The sequence below is a fragment of the Pelodiscus sinensis genome, chromosome 4 (assembly GCF_049634645.1).
Source record: "Pelodiscus sinensis isolate JC-2024 chromosome 4, ASM4963464v1, whole genome shotgun sequence".
NCBI classification, from domain to species: domain Eukaryota; kingdom Metazoa; phylum Chordata; order Testudines; family Trionychidae; genus Pelodiscus; species Pelodiscus sinensis.
In genome coordinates, this window is record NC_134714.1 from 42,703,164 (window position 1) to 42,713,882 (window position 10,719).

A 10,719-nucleotide genomic window follows, 5' to 3' on the forward strand; every position below is an offset into this window, starting at 1 on the left:
TAGACTAACTGAAGTGTTGGAACATAAGCTTTCGTGGGCAAAGACCCACTTCTAACGAAGTGGGTCTTTGCCCACGAAAGCTTATGCTTCAACCAACACTTCAGTTAGTCTATAAGGTGCCACAGGACTCCTTGCCACTTTTTAAGATTCTTTTGTCCATTTATGTATATGCGGTCCAAAAATGTGTTGTGGTGAAGGGGGTAGGGGCAGATCTACCAAAGGACTTAGAAGCATGAGTCCCAGTTATAGGCACCACTGCAGTCCATATGCCCCTTCAGCGTTCCCCAGCACTTGGTACTTAAACTTCCATTGAAGAAGTTCCCCAGCTGCCTGTTTCTGTCACTGGGCCTGTTGGTGTACTCCTCTGGCAAGAAGGAGCTGGCCAACTGAGGTACTCGGCTGCAAGAGGAGGGGTGGTACGCTCCCAGACTGGCTACTGGGGCTCTATTGCAGGCTGCCACACTAAGCAGCAGGCAGATCAAAGGGGCTGGCTGGGGACATGCTCCCCACCCTTTTAGGACTGCCCCAACCCAGAGCCCCTGAGAACATCATTTAGGGACTGGGGAGAAGACCCCTAAGATTCATACCAGGACATCAGGGAGTGAGAGGAAAGTTCACAGCCTGCCTTCATTCCTCTCCCTCCTAGCTGGAGAGGGACAGGGGCAGAGGAGTGAGTGGCCCATGGCTGTGAACTTTCCTCTGGCTCCCTGAGATTGATGAAGGGGAACAGCAAGCAGCATCCTGGTATGAATCTCAGGGGTGGAGTGCTTTAGCCCTCCCTGCCTCCCTAAATAGTGCCCTTGCCCCCCATATTCCTCCCTATCCACACATACCTCAACTCCCTGCCCCGAGTCCCTCTTCACACCCAAAGCCTGATTCCTCCCACATTCTAACCCTCTGCCCTGAGCACCTTCTCACACCCCAGTCTTGATTCCTGCATCCCCCATGCATACCTCAACCCTCTGTCCCGAGCCCCTCATCACACACCCCCAACCATCACTCCATCCCCTCACACCCAGTCCCTTGCCCTGAATCCCCACACCTCCAGGTTTGTGCCTCAAGTCCCCCTACACCCACCACAGCCTCCTGTCCTGAGTCCTCCTCGCTTCACCCCACACTTAAATTTCTTACTGGTACTATCCTATGTAACCCCCATGCTCTGAGCCCTCCCTCCCCCGATACAATAATACCTGTAAGAAATTTAAATTACTTTCACCTCTGCTAAATCCAGTGCAACCCATATTGAAGAAGTGTGTCCTAACCACTGAACTATGAGAACAACTCACATAAGAATATTCTGATGTCGCCAGTTGAAGCTGGTCCACTTTAAATACTAATTAGGTCAGAAAGTGAGAATCACTCCATAGTCTAGAGCAGGGGTGGGGAACCTCAGGCCCAGGGACCGTTGTGGCCTCTGGCTTGTCTGGATCCGGCCTCTGAGGCTCAGCATTGGGGAGCCCATGCTGATGCTCCAGCCCCCCCTGCCACCCACCTGGAGGGCTGGAGCACACAAAATCTAATAGCCTGGGCCCCTATAGGCTCTGGTATGCAAGGGGAATGTGGGGAGTATCTTTCTTCTGAATCAAAGGCTTTTTACTTAGCTTCTCACTTGTGTGCAGCCCCCAATTGATTTTTCTGTGGGTAAGCAGCCCCAGACCAAAAAAAGGTTCCCCAGCCCTGGTTTACAGGTTGTGGCACTTACTTGAGAGATGGAAGATCTCGGTTCAGATCCCTTCTTATAAGACATAGAAGGAAATTGAATCAGGGTCTGCCACATCATGGGTTAGTACCGTGGCCACTGGGCTAAAAATTACAAGGGAGGCTAGGGCTGCCAACCCCTTCTCTTTCCCTTTCCCTGGTACAGGATGAACCTCTTTGGGCCGGCAACATACATGGTCAGGCAGTTATCTGGATGTTCACTTATCATGTCCATGGCCAAGTTTCCCGTGGTCCCATAAAGTTTGTTTACAGCCACCAGTCCTGGCTCTCAGTCCTGTTCTGTAGCTCTAATTTACCCCTAACTGTATTTTAAGAGCCCAACAAGCAATGGAAGTGTTGGTAATGCTGCTAGACAATATTGACTTCCATGGTCTGGCATTTCCTCTGGTTCAGCACCAGTTAGTTTCTGAGGGTGCCGGACTAAAGAGGTTCAACCTGTACTCACTTAATTCATTCTCACAAGAAACAGCCCAGGCATGTAAGATGCCTGACTTCAGGAGAGGGGTTCCCAGCTGTGGATCACAGGCAGAGCTAGGTGCCTCCTGGCAGCCCGGACTTAAGTGCCAAACTTTTCGATGGGGAAATGCTTAGGATACACCCTGCTCATCAGCATTTCTCATTGGCTCAGTTAGGCAGCTCTTTGCAGTAGTCTGCTGGCTTTTGTGAATCAATTCTTAGCAATCTGTCATTCCCTATTCATTATATATGGGGGTTGTGGATCCTATTGTTGTTGGTTTCTAGGTGCCTAAAAGTGGTGATGCAATAGTCAGTGCCTTTGTGGGTCTAGCAATAGTTGCAGTCATTCTTGAGTGTTTATAAAATAGCTCTTTCCCCAGCTTGTATTGGCTTTGGGGTGGCATTGATTGGTGGGGTAAATGCAGTTGTGCACAAGTTCTCATAACTGGTTGATCTAACAACTGTATTAATTGTCGTAACACTTTTATTTTCGCTTCATTACAATGAGAGTTTCTGTATTCACAAACAAATCCATCGAGTCCAGTGGTACCTTAAACACAAGGCTACGTCTACACTTCCCTCTCTTGCGCAAGAAAATAGGCAAAGCAGTGAATATTGCTGTGCCTCATTTGCATACTTAATGAGCTGCCATTTTGTATAAGAGGCTTTTGCGCAAAAAGGAGCCGTCTACATGGCTTCTTTTTGTGCAAAATCCCCCTCTTGTGCAAGAGCCGTTCTTCCTGAAAAAAGTAGCAGAACGGCTCTTGTGCAAGAGGGGGTTTTTGCACAAAAAGGAGCAGTGTAGGTGGCTCTTTTTTGTGCAAAAGCCCCTTGCGCAAAAATGGCAGCACATGAAGTATGCAAATGAGGTGCAACGATATTCACCACTGTGCCTCGTTTGCATATTTTCTTGTGCAAGAGAGGGCAGTGTAGATGTAGCCTAACAGTTTTTTTATGGCTAAAACTTTTATGAGTTGCAGCTTACTTCATCGGATGCATGAGAAGTGCTTTTGTGTGTTCTGTGGAAAATATCACTTAGTTTGGCTGCAGTGCAAATGTACTTTTTTTTTTAAATACACCAAGGCTTCTCTAAAGTACACAGGGAAAGATGACTTTGTAGGAGCCTCACTGAGTGAGCACCGTAGGTGGGACAGTATTCTGTTGGTGTCCCAGCCAAATTGTAGCAGATTCTGGATCACTTTTATTTTTTGCCACCTTCATAGAGGCAAGGGGAAATGTAGGAAATTCACTTTAAAAAATGGAAGTTGCACAACTATGTGCTCCAATCAGAAAAGACCAAGCAGAGAAAGCAGGTGCAGCCTCAACTCTGGTGTCTGTGTATTCCCATGCATTTATTTAAATGGCATAATCCTGTACTGCTATTGAAATAACACCAGATAATTTATCTTCAACAGCCTTTCATATAAATGTAGAGATTCTGGATGCATATAAAACATATATTAAATGATATACCATGTCACTAGAAGACAAAACAGCTATACAGATGTAGGTGGGTGGGGGAATAGCATAATACGGTTTTGAGAATAGCATGTGGGGAGATAATTAAAGAGTGTATCATAATGAGTAGTTTTCAGTAGCACACAGTTAAGGTTGCATATATAGCCTTAACTAAAGCACTTGCTGACCCAAATGCTTAACCAGGCACCATTAACCATTTGCTGGATGATGAGTGGGGCTGGAATCCAAATTATGGAATCAAAATTATGGGAGGAAGTAAAAGGGCAAGAATATCTTTCACTTGGTGAATATGAGAGGGAGAGAGTAAGGGGGAAGGATCAAGAGAGTTCTGCTTTCCCCCTTTGATGTGCTATAGTACTAAAGAGTCTCAGGGCCCTTTTCTCTAAGAGGACCAGAGTTCTGGGTGAGTGTGCATGTTGTTTATGAGCTAGTTTGGCTGCAAGAAGACCAGTTCAACCAGGATGGGGTGTTTATGGTGGCTGCCTGCATTTGCTAGATGACAGTACTGTAACTTTTAGCATACTCTATGGCTATGTCTAGGCTGTGGGCTTCTTGCACAAGAACTGTTTTGTTCAAAAGTACTTGCGCAAGAGTGCGTCCACATTGCCATGTGCTTTTGCGTAAGAGTATCCATGGCAGTGTGGACACTCTTTGCAAGAAAGCTCTGATGGCCATTTTAGCCATAGGGATTTCTTGCGCAAGAAACCCCTGTTGCCCGTCCACACTGCCTTCTTGCACAAGAGGGCTTATTCCTCATGGGGAGAGGAATAACAGCCGTTCTTGCGCAAAAAGCCTGCAGTGTAGATGTTGCCTATATGTCCCATTTTGATGGCCAGAGGTGGATTGTTTTACTTATCCCAAACCCTAGATCTCTTCACCATTTAATGCAATCCTCCTTCCAAGGAGCTGCCACAACCACATTACTTTTGGAAGAAAGATAAACAATATAAAAGGGAAAGGAGAAAATGAGCTTTGGCTCTTTTTTGGGATGTTGGGTTCTCTACTCTTTTTAGGCATTTGGACTGCCACATCCCGTCAGGCCAGTGGTGTGTTTCTGCAGCAGCTGGGTTTAAGCTGTGAGAAATTATGGGAGGGTTCTTGGGTTCATAAATTTCTTAAGACTTGTCTCTTAAGGCAGAGTCTCTTAAGGCACTCCATTAGGTCTATCAGTATAGCTACAGGCAAATACTGTAAAAACTCTAAACCCCATGCCTGATTTCTTTGCCAAGAGAAGAGGAAAGTAAAGTGGTGAGCAAATGGGAAGGAACACTGGATGCAAAAGGAAATGTTACATACACACTGTAAAAATATCGGGACAGGTAATACAGGTTGTACCTCCCTAAACACCAGGGCTACGTCTAGACTGGCATGATTTTCCGCAAATGCTTTTAATGGAAAAGTTTTCTATTAAAAGCATTTGCGGAAAAGCGCATCTAGATTGACACGGACGCTTTTCCGCAAAAAAGCCCCGATTGCCATTTTCGCAATCGGGGCTTTTTTGCGCAAAACAAATCTGAGCTGTCTACACTGGCCCTTTTGCTCAAAAGCCTTGCGCAAAAGGACTTTTGCCCGAACGGGAGCAGCATAGTATTTCCGCAAGAAGCACTGATTTCTTACATGAGATCGTCAGTGTTCTTGCGGAAATTCAAGCGGCCAGTGTAGACAGCTGGCAAGTTTTTCCGCAAAAGCAGCTGCTTTTGCGGAAAAACTTGCCAGTCTAGATGCAGCCCAGGACTCTCTGGTCTGGCTGCCAGACCAGGGAGGCCAGTGGTTGCCAGGGAGCCTTTGAGCAGGTGCTCTGACAGCATGGGGAGCCCCAGCAGTGAAGCTGGGAGCCCCATGGCAGGAAGTTCAGGTGGTGCAGGGAGCTCCTGCAATGAAGCCAGGAACTCCACAGCAGGGAGCTTAGGTGACGCAGCCAGGAGTCCCATGGCAGGGAGCTCAGGTGGCATGAAAAGCCTTGCAGCAAGGGGGGGTTAGGCAGTGCAGCCAGGTGTCCTGAGTTAGAGAGGTCTGGCTGCATGGCTGAGTGGTGTGGCCAGGAGGCAAGGAGCAGCTGGGACTGGAAGCAGAGCTGGTGGGAGGCTGGGAATCTGGTGGCAGGGGGCCATCCCGGGCCAGCAAGTTCCCTTGTTTGGAACCAGTCAGGTCCTGAGGGGGCTGGACTACAGAACTCCAACCTGTACTTTCCATAGTAGGCACTTACTGCTACAAGAGCATATTTTCCACAGTCTTTTACAGTGGAGGCAACACAGATTTCTCCCAATTCCCACCATCTTTCTCTGTACTTCCACTATGGCTGACTAGTTTTACACTAGGAAAGGCTTTTTAAAAAATAGTTGAACTTAGAGAACAGCCAGGTGCTGCATCTCCAGCCAGCCCCACCAGTCCCCTTTCCAGGGTGTGGCCGAGTTTCCCAAAGCACTCACAATGCATTGAGACTGCAAGGATTCCTTTACTTAGGGTACAAAAACAAGAGTTTCTGTGGAAAGATAATGCAGATAAAAAGCACTGTGGGACTTGTATCAAGTCAGTTTTGTTTCTTTGGGGTTATTTTCTCCTGCAGCGTGGGAAGGGCCTACAAGATCAGAACCCAGCCTGGCTGTTTTGTAGCTTGGTTGGCTGATTAATAGCACCCTCAGCTGCTGGCAAAGCTGATCATGCAGTATCTGCTGCAGAGCCATGGGTTTTCAGGAGCAGCTATTATTCAGAGGTACCCTCTCTCCCCAGTAGATATAGTGCAACAGAATAATGATTTCAAAAAAATAACTCAGAAGCTGGTGCAGAAAATTCCTTTACCAAGCTGAAATCTTTTAAAATAAGTTCAGAAGTGGTGACTGATTGCTAGGTGAGGGGTTTATAGATCTCTAGGGATGCAAGAGAGGGTTGGCAACTTGCATCTTATCTGAGGTAGGACCTACTGCTCTTTTTGGTCTTGATTTTATCAGCTCTTACTTTTATTAGCTTAATTTTTTCTTTTGCTGTGACCCAAAAGAACTGTGCAGAGCCTTTCCTCCATACAAAAAAAAAAAGGCTTTTCCTTCATGATCAAGTGCTTTGGTATGAAATTGAGTGAGAACTCTAGAATTGCAGAAATGAAGCTAGTAGTGGCAGCTTGTAAGCTGGGAGATCAGAAGCTGAAGGAGAGTATAATTTTTATGGACTGGGACCTCCCGGTTTTATTCTCGGTTGTGTAGCTTTGGGCAAGCTGCTGCTTTTTCTTCCTCTCTGTAAACTAATATTCATCCTGGCCTATCCTGCTTAGGATGGGTAACTGATGTCCAAGTATCATTAGTAATATCTGCAAAGAGATGGGGGAGGGGACTTCATAATGAGAGGAATGAGAATTGGGCATTGAGGTGAAATGGTGTTGTAGCTGGCATTTATAGCAGCTCCCAGTTCTGCATTTGAAAGGTCTTTTCTCCTAATATCTTGTGAATCTTACATTTAGTTGATGGGAGAAAGGTATGTTGTAGTTTTACTTGGCACAAGAGACAGTGAATTTCCCATAAGCACAGCACAGCAAATCCACAGATGTGGATATCCACGGACCATGGTTGCAGATAAAAATTGTGTTTCCGTGAAGAGCTTTAGCTACAAACCTCTTGCCTGCTAAAAACATGGGCCTGAAGATTTACAGTGAGATCACCTTAGGGATGAGGGGGACAGCCATTGCTTAGTAGGGGGCTTTTTACTGTTACTTTAATATTGTAGTATGGCTTCCTTTTGATGCAGACCTTATTGCTGCTCAGAGGGACCGTTTCAAGTTCCATATTTCCCTTCTCATCACAAGACAGGAAGGCCTCATACGGCATTGCTCCCTTTCACATGTGCCAGCTCTAAGCCTTAACATCTCCATGTGCTGCTGCGATTCAGCCCTCTACAGTTAAGCAATATGCTTTGTAGGAGACTTATTAAATAAAGATGAATCTTCCCTCATGGAGAGAAGACAGTTCTACAGCTGCCTTTCCTTATTAGGCTACTTTGTGCTCTAAGAAAGAATCACCAGAGGGACTGAGCTGCCGAGGACATATGCTTTGCAGAGCCTTGGACTATGAGTTAACTCATAGTTTGGTTAGGATCCGTTGCTCTTGTAAGGACAGCTGGATCATCTACTGAAGGTAGGCCTGTCTGACTAACAGGAGGAGAGTTCTGCTTCCAGCCCACAACACTTCTTGGATCACCACATCATCTTGAAGTTTGCCTCAGCTTGATTAGCAGTATGAAGGGAGCCTGGCTGCTTAGCTCCATTCTGCTGGAGGCAGGAAGCCATATATTTCATTCCTGCTCTCTGAATGGCTTCGGCTAGCATGGGCATATTGACCAACCCAGATGATGAATGAGAGGGATGGTCTAGGACTCTTTCACCTTCCCTATGAAAGCCACCTTTATTTATTCCCTTTTAGTAATAATAAAAAGGGATAGAGAATAAAACCATGAATATCTTATTGCCTCTATATAAGTCCATGGTATGCCTACATATTGAATACTATATATGGATGTGGTTGGCTCATGTCAAAAAAGATATATTGGCCTTGGGAAAGATTCAGAAAAGGCTAACATGATTAGGGGGTTTGTAACAGGTACTATATGAAGAGATATAAAAAAGAGTGGGACCCATTTCACCTTAGAAAAGTGGAGACTAAGGGGGGGGGAGAATATGATAGAGGTCTATAAAATGACAGCTATGGAGAAAATGAATAAAGGAAAATTATTTACTTGTTTCCCTAAGAACTAGCAGGTCACCACATGAAATTAAATAGGTAGCAGCTTTAAAAACAAAAGGAAGTTTTTCTTCACTCAGTGCAGTCAGCCTGTGGAACTTCTTGCCAGAGGATGTTGTGAAGATCAGGACTTAACAGGGTTAAAAAAAGAACTAGATAAATTCATGGAGGTTAGGTCCATAAAAACTTATTAGAATGGGTAGGAATGGTGTCCCTAGCCTCTGTCAGGGGCTGGAAATGGATGACAGGAGAGGGATCACTTGATTACCCCAGAGGAAGTGAACAGGTATCTGGCATTGGCCACTGTCAGAAGACAGGATACTGGGTTAGATGGACTTTTGGTCTGACCCAGTATGGCCGTTTTTATGTTGCATCCTAATCTAGCACATGTTAAACAGCATCTGTGCAGTGGTTTTACTGATCAGCAACAATGAAACACAGACTCTGCTTTTTTAAATTCTCTGCACCAGGCAAGAGCTGTGCAGACCAGAACTTTATTTCCTAATGAGAAAGGAGGAAATACTGATGATACACAGGTGCAGTAAGAACTAAATCTAGAGACAGTTTGTGTTTACAGAAAAACAGACCCACAACTAGGTAATTACAAAAACATTTAAAACAGTCCATAATGAAAGAACCCCTTCATTTCTTGGTTAGAGTTGTATCAGTGATAAAATGTAAATGGGTCTGCTGCACCATATAGTAACAGAAACAGGATAAATACTGATGTGCATGGAAGGGACTACGCAAGTCCCACTAGCACCATCTCAGCCCTGACCTGGAGGCTGGAGGGAAAACTCTGCTCTGCAGAGGTATAGGAGATTCAATTGCCTTCTTGGCCTAAGCTGGTTTGCTCTTGAGCAGACAGTGTCTAGGTACCACTCCAAGGGAGAGTGGTTGTGATATGAATAAACATCTGTTGAGGAGACCAGCAAGTATTTTAAACTTCCTGAGGAGCACAGCTTGGCTGCATACAGACAGACTCCACCTTGTTTTGGCAGAGCAGGAGCCAAGCAAGAACTGCTGACTTCAGTTGGATCACTGGTTCCCTCCTATGCAGATTCTATATATTAGAGATGCCAACAGTGCAAAGACAATTAGAGCAGATGGTGTTGTTTCAACCAAGTAGACTCACTAGTAAGACACAGGGAGGAAAAGCATTCTTGGTTTACAATTATCCACTGGGTACTTCAATCACAGGAACAATACCTAAAGCAGCTGGCCCATGTCAGTAGCAAGAGCCTCTGCAGTTGGTTCAGGCCTACTACTGCCTATCTAGTCCAAGCTTTTGCTCATTAGCAGTGTAGGATTCTTTTCTACCCTGTGGTTTCTTGGCCTTTGTAAGTGACTATTTTTGGAACATATTTCTAGTTTATACCATACCATGTGTGAACTTGGCTTTTAGGTAACTCAGGAGGTCAGAGCCTGGATTTTACCTGCAATACCATGGCAACACTTCACAAAAAGCAACTCTAGTAACAGCAGCACAGCAAATAACTTACCTCGCCTTCTCCACAAACTACATTCCGGACAAGGCTCTGAAGACATCTACTCTAACTGGCAAGTTATAGAGTACACTATAGAGGTGTGCAGTGCATACAAAATGAGCATTACAAGGGGTAGGATAATTGCACCAGAATACAAAGCATGACGCCCCCTAGCTGTGGCATATCATGAAATACAGTAAGCCACAGCAGAGTGGTTTCAGAGCAACAATGGAGTCTAGACTATTGCACAGATCTTAATGGAGACCCAAACCTACCTTTTCAGCTGTCAGCCTGGTATATTTGTACCATGCCAGGGTACCCCAGAGAAGGCATCCCTTGGTCTTGACTCACTGCTTCATTCATTTTAAGACAGTTGTAGAATTAAGTTGCTGACGAGTGTGGAACAAGAGGCTCTGTCTACACCAGCACCATAGAAGTTTCAGAGCTGTATTTTGAACCTAGCATTCATATTTGAAAGTGGTCTGGCCAATAGGAGTTCACTAAAGGAACTCACTCTGAAGCCCTGGTTGACCACATATATCAGAGATGACCAAACTTACTGACCTGCATAAGATGGTCTGGAGACAAGGAATTTGGATAGAGTTTCTGAAGACTCACACCCCCAGCCACAACACTCACTGCCCACCCCCCACGCCCTGCCCCACATAACTTCCACACAGAGTAAAATTCATTCCATGCATTGATGTAAAAAATTAGAGGGAACATTGCCTACTAGTGATGTTTTTATAAGATCTTATTAAAAGGACTCTAAACTAGTGCTGGACAAACCCCTCTGCCCTGCACTTTACATGGTACATGTTTTGCTCTGGAAACCGAAGTATTATGGATAGGCC